Genomic DNA, 14,604 nt, shown 5'->3' with positions numbered 1-14,604 from the left:
AGTTATATTATTATTATTATTATTATTATTATTATTATAGGATTAATACTATATAATTACTATATCTAATTACCTTCTGAATAATTTATAAAGTAATATTCTTTATCTAATTAATTTCCTTTAAATGTATATATAACTTTTTAACCGACCAATAAGTTACCACCATATTAAAATTATTTCTTTTATAAGTTACTAGTTATTATAACTAACTAGCCCCTTTATATTTTACTTATACCCATTATATTATACCTTTCAACTATCTTGTATTATTTTTATAAATATTTTCTCTAATAAAATTTAGTTACGATAACTAACTAGAATTGCCTCACATATAATTATTTTTTATATTTGTATAAATATATAATTAATATATATATATATATATATATATATATATATATATATATATATATATATATATCAGGTCCTTAATCTAACCAATTCTTATTTAACTATTAACAGAATTAACATATATAATTATTTATTTTTTAAATATATATATATATGTATGTATAAATCAGGTCCTTAATCTAACCAATTTTATTAAACTATTAACAGAATTAACATATAAAATTATTTCTTTAACTCCCAGTAATTGATCTTTTTGACTTTTTAGGCCTGGAGTCAAAAATAGTTGTTGATCAAGATAGCCGTTGGAAGCTCTGCTCAGACTATTTAGCATGCATAGCTGGATCTGTTTCTTCAACTTGTCCTGACGATGAACCACACTGGTTGGTTTGAAACGCGTCGACAAATGTCTCTCTTTATGTGATTTACACCGAAGTTCTACTTATAAATAATATGGATCACAGAAGCCTCAATTCAACAATCTACATCACCCGTCGACCGTCGGATCTAATGCCACAGATCTAACGGCTGTCGGCGATATCGGAACCCCCATGTGCCAAACGATAATTTCCGGGGGATGGGCGGTATTACAGTCGTACTCGAGACACGCGTCGGCTTCCTAACGTGATCGGAGCCCCCCCCGTCCAAAACCACCATGGCCCAATGGCATTACAGGGAATACCGCTTATCACCCCACTACCTCCCCGCTGACGTCATACCCACATCATCAGCTAACATTGCATCCAAGTCACCCGACACCACTCCGTATCAGTGCCATGTCACCTGTTGACATCACCACCTCACCTCCGTGTCACCCACCACATCATCCGACACGTCATCCTCCGTAGCCCACTACACGACAAATTTATGTCATGCTGACGTCATCTAACAAAAGCACGCCAAAGCCCACCATAGTCAATTTTTTTGTTAAAAAAACCACAAAAGTGTCGTTTTCACTCATTTGTATTTGTCTCCTCTGCGCGCCCTCCACATGCTCTTTTACGTCTGAGGTAGCATTTTAATAGCACGGTCCGCCACCCAGCAAATTTACTCCATAGCTCGACCCCTCAGCTCGACTCGCCACCTGCTAATCGCTCATTTCACCGTTAAAATAGGTATTTACATGAATTTTGCTCCCAAACCTATTTTTCTTTGGTTTTCTCTAAAAAATCACCCGAAGAACCCAAATTTGAAGAAAAACGTCGTGCTGTCTTCAGAAATATACACTGTAACCTCTGTTTTGCCCAATTTTAACCAAATATCCGTCAAACTCCATCTCCCTCTGCAAAAATTCGCCCACTGAGTCAGACCCGAGGTCACATTAAATTTGCATTTGCTAAATGAAAAAGCCCTGAACTGTTTGTGTCTATTTTGTCACTGGAAAAACTCTGTGAACTACGTTTTCCTACAATGTGTATCCAGTGAATTAATTCTGAGATCGAATTCGGTCTGTGTTTCCCGGAAAAAATCCACAGAGCTATTATTTTGCCTATTTCACTTACACAGACCCAAAAATTCCAATTTCAAAAGCCACAGAATTAAGCTATGGAAGCTCCAGTGGCCTTAAATGTTACCCCTCTCAATGCACCCCACAAGGAATTGGAATTGCTACCATTTGTTGATCGGGATTATCTAATCCAAGACTTGGTTGGTGACAGAAACCACCTGCAGGTATTTTGTGAACTCAAGAACAGACATCTAAATAACAATGATTTCTATGGGATATGGGAATCAAATCTACCCATATACTTCCTCCCCTCTATCAATGTCTTCCCTGAGATAATTCACCTCTGCTGTGAAAACTATGAACCAACCCAAAGGGCAGTCAAAACTCCATCTAGGACCATCCTCTTTCATATAACTCCTCACTCCATAAATCAAATGCTAAACTTCAAACTAACTCAGCTTCTGTTTCCTCTTTCTATGAAATTCTTGGTTGATGAAGGTCCCAAACCCTCCAGCTTAGAGGTAACCCGAATTGCCCAAGTATTTATGAGAGCAGATCGCCATCCTACAGAGCCACCTCCTTTTAACTATGCATGTTTCAATGACGTGGGTAGATTACTTTTTGATATGATATCTTATGTTCTAGGGTTCAAGACAAGTGAACATATTGATGAAACTATATTGGTCTTATTGTCCATATTTACCCCAGGGCAGCCCCCTGCTGTCAAATACAATTATGCCAAATTCATTGCCAACAAGATACATGACCAACTCTTGAATCTAGATATGGAGGGAGTCTTCAAGTATTCATCCTACATCTATCATCCGTTCCTGTATTATCAGTCAGACTGTTTCCAATTTCCCATCAGAAAATTGGACTCTAAAGGAGAAAATAGGTCTGTAATTTTTTGGACCTCAGTCTTTCATGAAGTCTGCAACTCTCCCTACTCTTATTGTGAGTTCATTTACATGTTTGTCTATCCAGTCTCTTCTCTCCTAAAGAGAGCTCCTCCTCCTAGACTGTCTTATGATATGCAGAAAATATTGCAGCTCTCCAAAAGCTACAAAATAGGTGACTGGTACTTCTACCAAAATCACACTGTCATCAGGATATATGGTTGTGAGCTGTGCCCCTACAGGCTGCCAAAATATGTGCCAATGAGACTATTTGCCTTGGAATATTTCAGGCAATTTATCAATTCCGATTTGACTCATTTCCATAGCACCAAGAAAAAGGCTCAGTTGAAATTGAGAGACCAACTAGGCCCCTATGTCATGAACAAAAAGGAAGGATGGCAAGAGGCTGATCAGATATTGGGTGAAAAACTCAGATTAAAAAGGAGCTTTTGGTGGGTACCCTATGACCCAAATGGCTTTATCAATGCAAGAAAAATAAAATATAGGCTGTCAGCCTATGAACATTGCAAAATCCCAGAAATAGAACAATTTGCCAACCAAGATGAATGGGTAGAAGGCACACTAATTGAACAGTTCACTGAGGAAGAGAAAATGGAGCAAACTATGAAAAATATAGAAAGGACTCTTGACTTAGATTTTTTCGGGCAGGTGTCATTCAAACTACTAAATCAAATCGGAGAAAGCACATCAACTGCTGCAGCTTCACAAGCTGCCGAAGAAAGGACTACACCAGCAGTAGGGACAATAAAAGGCAAGGAGGTAGTAGATATAGAGCACGAAATAATGACAGACCAACCAAGTACCTCAAAGGAATAGGGTCAAGGGCAAGCCCCTTCACCACAGACAGAGGCACCACAGGTACCAGCATTACAGACTCCTCTCAATGAGGAAAGAAGCAAGAAATGGGACAGAGAAGAAACCACACTTGCAAGTGGGTCGACAGAGCAGCCAGAGGCCAAAAGCAAAAGAGTAGATCCTCAACCTGAAGAGGAAATTAGTGAAGAAATCACAGGGAGTCCAAGGAAGGAGATGGAAACCAACCAACAAACATCCACCAACTCTCACAGGCAAGAAATGGAGAGGCAACATGGTATGGAAGTGTCCTCCTCAAGGCGGCAAAGTAGCCAACAATCTGGTATTAAAGAAACATTATTGGAAATTAAAGCCCAAAATGAATTATTGAGAATACATCTTTATGATCAATTTCTCAAAACAACACCCTCCAAACAACAAAGACTAATGGCAGCTTATGACATTAAGGAGGAAAAAATGATCTTAAGTCATTTCAAGCCTAAAGTTCAGCAACCACAGACAGCTGCGGACTACACAAGAACAAATCTAGAAGTCCTCGCTAAAGACATACACCCAATGGACCAAATTGAGCTGCACAAGCAAACAGGCGAAATGGTCTATGTTACATTGGCAGACAACGCAATGCTGGCCCACCAATTGAAGGAGTCATTAAGCAATACATCTGCCCAATTGGATCTGGAAAAAATATCTTCCTTGGCTAAAGACAATAGAATAAATACCTTGGAGGAAATTATTATTGAGTGAGGGCATGATCCTAAGGATGCCAAGGGCATCAAAGCCCTTATAAAGAAAAAGGAAGAAGATATTGTTGCACTTAGAAAGCAATTAAAACTGCCTACAACCATGCACCCACAAACTACATAACTTGTGCAAGAAAAGGCAGAGGAAGATATGATGGGTTTGCTGATGAGGATGAATCAAAGGCTAACTCAAACGGAGCAAGAATTGGAGAAAGCATTGCAAGCCAGGTAGGGAGATTCGACCTCCCAGCCACCTGAAACAACTCCAACAGTCACCACCGCCCCTCCCACAGTTGTGGAAGCAATCCCTCCTATCATCCCAGCATCGACAACAGGTACATCAGACATAGATGCTTTAGCAGGAGCAATAATAGCACTAGACTCTAGCATGAGCATGGAAGAACTCATGAAAGCAGTAAAAGAGCTAGAAGTCCAAATGTCAGAGCTGAAAGAGGACAAAGAAAATTTGGCCAAGCTAGAGGTAAGCTATGACAAATCTAAGATAACAGTGGCAGAGAAAACCAGAGAGATAAAGGCCTTGGAGAATAAGGTGAAATCCTTGGAGAAAGATCTCACTCTTCATAAACCTCTAGCAGACATTAAAACAATTTTGTGGACTAAAATTGGCCAGTCCATTACTGATCAATGGACATCAATCCAGACTATTCATGACCAGATCGAATTGATAGAGATAGCTCAATTCGAGACTCAAAAAGCCAGAGCATTATTGGCAAACAAGCCCGAACATGCCAATAAACTAATTCATTTTTTGAATACTCATACCAGAGAGCAGCTAGTAGCTCTAGATATTCAGGACAGAACAGGTACAATTTTGACAGTGAAAAAGGTGTTGACCATGAGGAATTTTGTACAAAATTTAGAAAGAAAGTGCCACGAAATGCAGACAAAAATAAATACCTTCAGAGAAAAGTTTGCAATGTTGCAAAGAAAATGGTTACCCAGCTTATTGACCAGCAGTCGGAGACTATTAACACATGAACAGTATGCTCACAAGGTTAATACCTATGTTACCAATCAAATTACAACATCATCAAGCAGCTCAGAAGACATAGGACCTCCCACTGGACAGAGCTTATATGACAAATTGTAAAATCTGTTCTATAATGAACATGAAATAAATCATCTTTTTGAAGTCCAACCCAATTACTATAGGTATACTGTAGCTGATGAAACATTAATAAAACTAAAAAGACACCAGTTGCTGACAGAACAATGGTGGCAGGGCATGTTGGAGATTTTACCAAGGTAGTGTTGGCACCAACTCTTTTTGTTTGTCTACATTTAATCAAATTTAATGCGCGTACCACCTATCATAAATATGAGGACAGCAAGGAAGGCATTCACGCCAAAGCGCATTAAAGAGAAATTTGGCACAAATGGAAGGGCCGGGACAGCAACGCAAGAACGCAGAATGAAGAGACAGCTACCATCTGACTCACTCAGTTCAAAAATTAAAATATATCTGACAAACTAAAGAGCCAACACACAAAAAATTACCTCTGCATTCATTTCTCTCATTTACATCTCCTGTAGAGTAGGTGGAGGAAGTTATTGCTTGATATTTTATCTACACGAAATTTTGTATCTCCTTTTTGTATAAATACCTCCCCATGAGATGTATTCGTGGTTGGTGATTTTCTCTCTGGACCGCGCTGTAACTCTGAGACTTTTTAATACAAAGGCTGTTGAAGTTCACTACTGTTGGACCGTCTGAATGTGGATTTGATGTTCTGGGGCCTGCTACAGAATTCCTGTGTCTGTCTATGGATCAATAAGTTGTTCTAAACTGTGTTTTGTGTCTTCTGTGTTTGCAAATTTCATATATGTTTCATTATCTTAGTAATAGAGAAAAATAATAGCCCAGAATTTGTTTAAATACACTCTGTTGTTAATTATGTTTTCTTCAGAATTAGCATAAACAAGAATTCTTAGCTGCTCCTGTTTCCACTGATTCTTTCACTTTGAATATTGCTAAGGAATTCTTTATTTCTCCTTAATAATATTCACGCACTTTCCCTCTGCCAACATGATGAGGGATTCTTAACTGCCCTTCATCCACTGGCTTACATTCCATCAATTTCTAGATTCTAAAATTGTCCCAAGATCGATTATCTTGCTCCATAGTATTGTGCTTTATCAAAGAAAACACACTCAGCAGTTCATCCCCATAGACTCCATTTGCCCAACGGAATAAACTGTTTTAGACTTGCATCCCAGCTCTGTTTAAGATCACCATCCAACAAACTTAAACAAAACCCTGTACATCATAACTAGCCTAAAATACCTCAAAACAAAGCTAAATTATAAAGAGAGAGCCCTCTCTGGTTGCAGATTGGCTAGAATCTGCAGCTAAAATATTGGTTAGTGGTTACCTCGACCATATTCCCTCCTTAGAGTTTTCATGGGGAACAACCTGAGTGATAACATCATTGGCGACTCCACTGGGGACCTGAATGACTGTTTGTTACTGCTGTCTATTTTCTAAAGCTACAGATGGAGCCTGAAGTTAGCCAGGTAGCCTTTGAAACTGTTTTTGCTGTGCATTTATAGGAGTAAATAAACACTGCTTCAGTCAATCTCTAGTCTAGCTTTAGCCTTTGAACAACTTTCCCAAAGATTTGATTGGTTTCCTTGTTTTAACATATTCAAAGGAAAGCCCAAAGCCTCTTATATTTCAAAAGAGCTTCCTTCAAAATATTGTCAAAAACTGTGATCTTTAAACATTTCCAGAAAATACCAAAAACAAATTTAGAAGCTGGCTCCAAAGAAGAAAATCTATTACACTAGATCAAATCTTGATCCAGATCCTCCAGTTATTTTTGAAAATCCTAAATTGACCTCTAAGAGCCTCAGAAGATAATAAAGTCTAGAAAATTCTGCTGATTTACACCTTGATATACTTCAGCAAAATATTAAAAAATTCGAGCTTACTCCTAGGAGGGCAGCAGTCATTTCTGTCAATACTACAACCTCTCTGAGTTCTTCATCCACACCTCAAAGCATCCTCTCCATGCCCCCATCCACTGCCCATATTTCCACTCTTTTCCCTGCTGTTCCAGCTGTCCTATTTCTTCCTACTGTCCCATTTATCTATGCAAATATGGCAAATAGATATGCTGCTCTACTATTGCCTGCAAATCTAGGGGCTATGCCCCAAGACTATCAAAGCAAAATCACTTATTTGGATGGTACTAGAACCTATACAGCTCAACAACATACAAAAAAAATGCAAGATTATTTTGAGAACTATGAAATTGATGATGATGATGTGAGAATGAAAATATTTGTCCAAAGTCTAACTAGTGATGTAAGGACTTGGTTTAGAGCACTCGTAGCGAACTCTATAGCTGACCCAGATGCCCTCTACCAAAACTTTTTGAAGAGATGGGAAAAGAAGAAAGACCCCTTGCACATCCTCTCTGAATATGAAAGCCCAAAAAGAGGTCCACAAGAAACTATCCAAGACTATTGTGCTAGATTCAATAATTTGTACAATGCCATTCGTCAAAACCTTAGACCTCCACCTGGCTTGGCCTTGATCAAATTCCCTGATGGATTTGATTCCGACATGGCATATCAGCTAAGGGAAAGGGCTCCTCCTAGCTTAGAAGACACGCAAAGCATAGCGGTTAGTGTAGAGGCCAACTTGATATCTAAGAGGAATCAGGCTAGAACGGAAAGGAGAACAACTTTCAAAGAAGAGCCTTCTGCATTTGAGCAAAAACTAGATGCAATCATCAAAGGTATGGATAGATTGGGTGACAGAGTGGAAATCATTGAAATGAAATCTTCTTGGGATGGTCAACCAAGTAACACCACTAGAAATCCAAACTTTAGAAAAAATCAAAATCCTAACACTGGGAAAGCCAGCCCTGATCAGAATATCAGGTCTCCATTTCAAGAGAACTATGCTGAAGCCTCAACCTCTAGTGAGCCAACAGAGGATACTCAAATCAACCTAATGGGTTTAAACAGTGAACAACAAATATTTCTATCACAAGATGACCAAAAGGCTCATAACTTCAACCAATTTCAAACCAAATCCGGAGAATCATTTGATTTCAGGGAAGGGTATGATGCAGCTGTCTATGAGGTTCATAAACAATACAAATTAAGGAGCAGAATGGTAGATGTGCCTGAACCTAGCAAGCTGAAAGATACCAAGCAACCTAAGAGAGCAAATGATAAAACTTACCTGATAGAACTCCCAACTAAAACAGACCTCGACCCAAAGGAAACCACTGTTGAGGACATATCAGATTTACAGCCCTCAAAAAATCAGCCATCCACCTCCTTTCCCTCAAAAGAAAATCTGAACTGTCCTCCTGAAAATAATTTCAAAACAGATTTAGTTCAGAACAACACTCAATGAAGAGAAGGTCACTGAAAACATAGCAGAAAAAGAAAATCTTGTTGTCCACAACACAAAAATTCAAGTGGAAAAACCCTTCAACCTAGAAACAGAAATAGGCAAATTAAAAATAGCAATTCCTCTATCCGAATTGGTTAAACATTAGTCTTATAGGGAAAAAATCAACAGGTCACCTCGAATGTCAGAGAATAGAGATGCAGTCAATGTTTTAGATGACCAACCAGAACTAATTTTTGGTCCTGAAGTAAATGGTAAAACGGTAGATGGAGGAGTTCCTCCGTTCTATGTAAGCTTAAACATTCATGACAAAGTGCTGCATAATGAAATGTTTGATTCAGGAGCTTCCCATAATCTAATGCCTAAGTCTGTGATGGAAAAGCTAGATCTAGACATCACAAGGCCCTACAAAGACTTGTTTTCTTTTGATTCTAGCCAGGTCAGGTGTCTAGGCCTAATCAAAGACCTTTGTGTATCTCTAGTCCAGTATCCAGCCAAAACAATTTTAATGGATGTGGTGGTAGCTGATATCCCACCTAAATATGGAATGCTTTTATCCAGATCTTGGGGTGCAAAACTCCAAGGATCTTTGCAGCTAGATATGTCATATGCCACCATTTCAGTCTTTGGCCAGCCAAAGAGATTGTACCAGGAAACATTGATGAAATATGTGGTCAGTAGTCAAGAGAAACCCCAAAACTTCCCCATTTATTCCCTGCATTCTGATATGGATTCGTTTATCTTATACAATGTTGAAATGTGTCCCAAAACTGATGACAAACTGCTAGAATTATCACAAGCAAGAGACATAAATGAAGAATCTACTGCCCAAGATCAAAAATTTGTTGAAATAATTGATGCAACAAACAAACAAGACATACCATATGATTCACAAAATCCAAATCTGCCTATTAAAACAATTTCCAAAACTCCTAAGGCTAGTTACAATCAAGAAATCTTATGGTACTTAGAGTTTGATGGGTCAGTAAATAAGTTAGGAGCAGGGGCAGGGATTTGGATACACAATATGCAAAATGACCATGCCCAAGGACATGCATATAGGCTAAATTTCAGATGTACAAACAATATGGCCGAATATGAGGCCCTTTTGCTAGGACTCAAGCTGATTAAAGGTCTAGGGGCAGCTAGGATTTCCATTTTAGGGGACTCTGACTTGATTATCCAACAGATGAAGGGAAAATTTGTTACAAATGATCTCAGGCTGAGGTCTTATAGAGGGGCAGCAATTGAAATACTCAACACCTTCTTAGAATCTCAGCTAACCAAAATCCCTAGAAACCACAATTTACATGCTCATAGTTTGGCAACTTTTGCCAGCACTTGCAAACTGCCATTTGAGCCTAATCACCATTTTACTACTGAAATTAAACACAGGCCCTCTATTCCAGAAAATGACAAAAATTGGCAGGTGTTTGAAAATGATACACAAATCAATAATTTCTTGCCTTTAAGGGAGGAATTTTCAAGCATAAACATAGATACAAGAACCATTTGTGAAGAACAACAAGTAGACAAAATTGAGGAAAATATATCAGCTGAAACAGCAAATCACATGCATCCAAAAAATTTTACCAGCAAAAATTTGCAAGAGCTGAAGTAATTGGACCTGGATGAAATGGTTGAGGGAGAATCTGAAGTAATTGAACTGAAGGATAATTTTCTGCCCACAGGCCTAACTCCTTTGGAGGATATTTTTGACTCAAATGATATTCCAAGAAAGCCAAAAATGCAACCATTGAACGCAGAAATTGAGGACTACAATATTGGAACCACAGAAAATCCCAAAATGATAAAACTATCCAAAACATTGCCTCCTAACCAAAAGCTAAAATACATTGAGTTGTTTAAAGAGTTTCAAGATGTCTTTGCATGGGGCTATGAGGACCTCAAGTCCTATGATACTTCCTTCATCCAACATAAAATACCTTTAAAAGAAAATAAAAAGACTTTTAAACAAAAACTCAGAAGGGTTAATCCAGTCCTCCTTCCACTCATTGAAAAAGAAGTCAAAAGAATGTACCAACCGGGAATAATTGCACCTATCATATTCTCAGAATGGATTTCAAATCTAGTACCCACTAGGAAGAAAATGGGAGAGATAAGACTGTGTGTTGACCTGAGAAATTTGAATAAAGTCTCTCTCAAAGACCACTACCCCTTACCCAAGATGGATCACATTTTACAAAGGGTAGTGGGAGCTTCTAGGATCTCATTGTTAGATGGATTCTCAGGATTTAATGAGATCTTATTTCACCTGGATGATCAAGATAAAACCGCCTTTACAACACCTTTGGGAACCTTCAAATATGTAAAAATGCCTTTCGGACTTAAAAATGCAAGGGGCACATTTCAACGAGCAATGGACATAGCCTTTGCAAAATAAATCCATGACTTCTTAGTCATATATCTCGATGATCTCACTGCTTTTTCAAAATCAGACCAAGAACATTTAGAACATTTGAGACAGGTGTTCCTAATTTGCAGAAAATATGGCATATCATTGAACCCAAAGAAATCACTGTTTGGCCTAGAAGAAGGCAAACTCCTAGGTCACATAATTTCAAAAAATGGCATTAGAATTGACCCGGACAGAATACAAGCTATTCTCCAAGTGCCTCACCCAAGGAACATCAAAGAACTACAAGATTTTTTAGGAAAGATCAATTTCCTAAGAAGATTCATACCCAACTTGGCTGAACTAATAAGATTGTTGAATAACATGCTGAAGAAAGATTCCAAAGTCAAATGGACAATAGAAGAAAAACAAGCCTTTGAGGATATCAAAATAGCTTTAACAAAAACACCAGTCCTCACAAGCCCCAAGTTTGATAGAGACTTCATAATCTTTTCCTTTGCATCTGAGCATACTATTGTTGTTGTCCTATTGCAAAAAGATGACCAAGGATGTGAGAAACCAATAGCCTTCTTCAGCAAAGCACTTAGAGATGCACCTTTAAAATATCAGATCATGGAAAAACAAGCTTATGCCCTTGTAAAAGCCATCAAGGATTTCAGAGTTTATATCTTGTATTCTCATGTGACAGCTTATGTCCCAAATGTCGTGGTCAAAGACATTCTAACTCAAGAAGGAATTGAAGGAAAAAGAGGCAAATGGATAGCTACCATACTAGAATATGACATTGAAATCAAGCCAACAAAACTGATAAAAGGACAAGGACTAGCTAAACTTATGACTGAAACCAACTTTCAAGCCCTTGACATAAATCAACTGGATAATGAGCAGGAGATGGCGACTCCACAGATCAATCAAGCCTTTTTACAATCACCTTGGTATGCTGATATATGTTTTGTATTGTTAAACCTGCAAGCTCCTCCAGGATTATCCAGAACTAAGAAAAGATTTTTGAAAATGAAAGCTTCCAAATTTTGTGTTTTAGACCATGCTCTCTTTTGGAAAAATCATGAAGGTGTTTTATTAAATTGTCTAATCAAAGAAGAAACTGACAAAGTACTTACAGAATTTCATGCAGGGGATTGTGGTGGACATTTATATTGGAAATCAATTGCTGATAAAATCCTAAGGGCTGGATTTTATTGGCCCACCCTATTTACTGATGCAAAGAAATATGCAACTTCTTGCCACAAATGCCAAATTTTTGAAGGCAAGAAAAAGCTGCTACCCCTGCCCCTCAAACCCATTTCCACTGAAAGACCATTTCAACAATGGGGTTTAGACTTCATTGGGGAAATCCACCCTTCATCTTCTGGCCAACATAAATGGATTTTGACTGCAACAGACTACTTTACCAAGTGGATAGAGGCCATCCCTTGTAGGCAAGCCAATGACTCAGTAATCATGCAATTCTTAGAGACCAACATCTTGTCTAGATTTGGTTGCCCGGAGAAGATTATTACAGACAATGCTGCTGCATTTAAATCCAAGAGAATGATCACTTTTTGCCATAAATACCACATTACCTTAGGCCATTCCACAGCCTATTACCCTCAAGGTAATGGCCTAGCCGAATCCTCCAACAAAAGCCTGATCAACATCATTAAGAAAGTCTTGGAGGAGAATAAAAAGAATTGGCATAAAAAACTTGTAAATGCACTATGGGCAGACAGATTGACCACCAAAAGATCCATTGGAACAAGCCCATATGAATTGGTTTATGGCATGGAGGCAAGATTCCCTTCATCTTTGGGAATCCCAGTGATAAATTTGCTGCAAGAAATACAGGCAGAACCTAATGATATTCAGAGAAGGATCAATCAAACTATTCATTTGCAACAGACAAGAGAGGAGGTATATCAAAGATCGCAGGTTTTACAAGAAAAACTTAAAAAGATATTTGATAAAAGAACCAAAGCAGAGGATTTCTTCATTGGGGATAAAGTTTTAAAGTGGGATTCTAGAAGGGAAGACAAAGGAAAACATGGCAAATTTGATTTTCTATGGAAAGGACCTTTTGTTATTCAGGCTGTACAAGGAAACAACACCTATTTTTTGAAAAGCTTGGATGGTACAGAGGCAGATGATGGGCCAGTAAATGGTCGAATGCTGAAGCATTATTTTGATCTGGTTTGTTGAAGAAGTCAGCGCTTTAGTTTCTACATCACATTGTTTACTTTCTACAGTTTATTACAGCAATATGATAGAGAATAAGATACAACAAATTTTGAGGGAAAGGCAAGGAATTGTGCCACCTTATGGTATTAAATTTTGAGTTTATCAGAAGAAGTTAATAAGGAGACTTGGGAGCTGTGAAAATCATGACAAATATTCAGACAGAGTAACCTAAACAGATCTGCAACTAAGTGAATGAATTCATGAGAAACACTTAAATTTTGCAGAACCACCATTTTGTGTACAGCAAAGGAGAAATTTCAGAATACAGCAAGAATTGAATATAAGGCCCTTTGACCTGTTGTTCTTGACTTTTCACCAGGAAAATCCATCCCCAAGTGGAGCCACTATTAGGTTCCTATACCAATAGGTTTCACTTTTCATGATTGACTGAAGAAGTTCCAAATATGTTCATCCTTTCCATGTTGCAAAGGTTCCATATTTTGTAACCAAATGAAGAAAATTAAAAATGAAAAGGGGGTATGCCCTAAAAGAAAAATCAACGGGCAAAAAGAAGGGAATGGTCAAGAGAAAAATAATAGAAATGAACCCCAAACCAAAAGACCAGTAAAGTATGCTAGTTCAAATGCCACTACTGTTCCATTTTTGAATAATTTCATTGTGTGCAGGTGGTTGACTCTTGCCACAGTTGATGAATAGCTAGAGAGTTCAATCCTGGCTAGATCATGTTTGAATTTACTTGTCTTTAGAATAGAGAATAAAGGTCTGTCCAAATAGTTCAATCTTGGCAGATGAGTAAATAGGTAGAGAATCAAAGGGCCCAACTGCTCAATCTAGGCCCTTGGAAGAAATAAGGATGGACTTAGAGAGGAGGGCAGTCAAAAGAAAAACAAAAGAGAAAGGGTTTGCTAGTTCAAATGCACCCTACAAAAGTGAATAAAAAAAATGTTAGGTGTGTTAGGCTGGGTAGGCAATTTTTGAGGTTGCAGAAGCAGGTTTATAAGCAGTTTGGTCTATTTAAGGTAATTCATATCTCATGGGTATTTGAAATACAGTGGCAGTTGTTTGGCTGCAAAACGGGTGAAGCATGACTAATTTCCCCTCTCATTTCCCCAAGAACACTTACTAACATCCCTTCAAGGACATTGAGATCTGCTCAGTGGTCCTAGTTCATTTCATTTTATGAGAAATACTAAGTGGAACTCTGTGTTTACTTAGTCAAAACAAGCCACATTTCTTGCTTAAAAATAATCATTCCATTTTCCCTTCATTTCTTTAAAAACCTAAGTTATTACCTTATAAACTTAGCGTTATCTATCCATAAAATCATAATTAACATGTTAACTTATTTTATAGCTCCCATATAATATTCCCGCCCC

Source organism: Pinus tabuliformis, chromosome 6, assembly GCF_031772625.1.
Source record: "Pinus tabuliformis cultivar Carrire ecotype Pingquan chromosome 6, CPIR1, whole genome shotgun sequence".
Taxonomy (NCBI): Eukaryota; Viridiplantae; Streptophyta; class Pinopsida; order Pinales; family Pinaceae; genus Pinus; species Pinus tabuliformis.
This window is presented reverse-complemented; position numbering follows the sequence as displayed.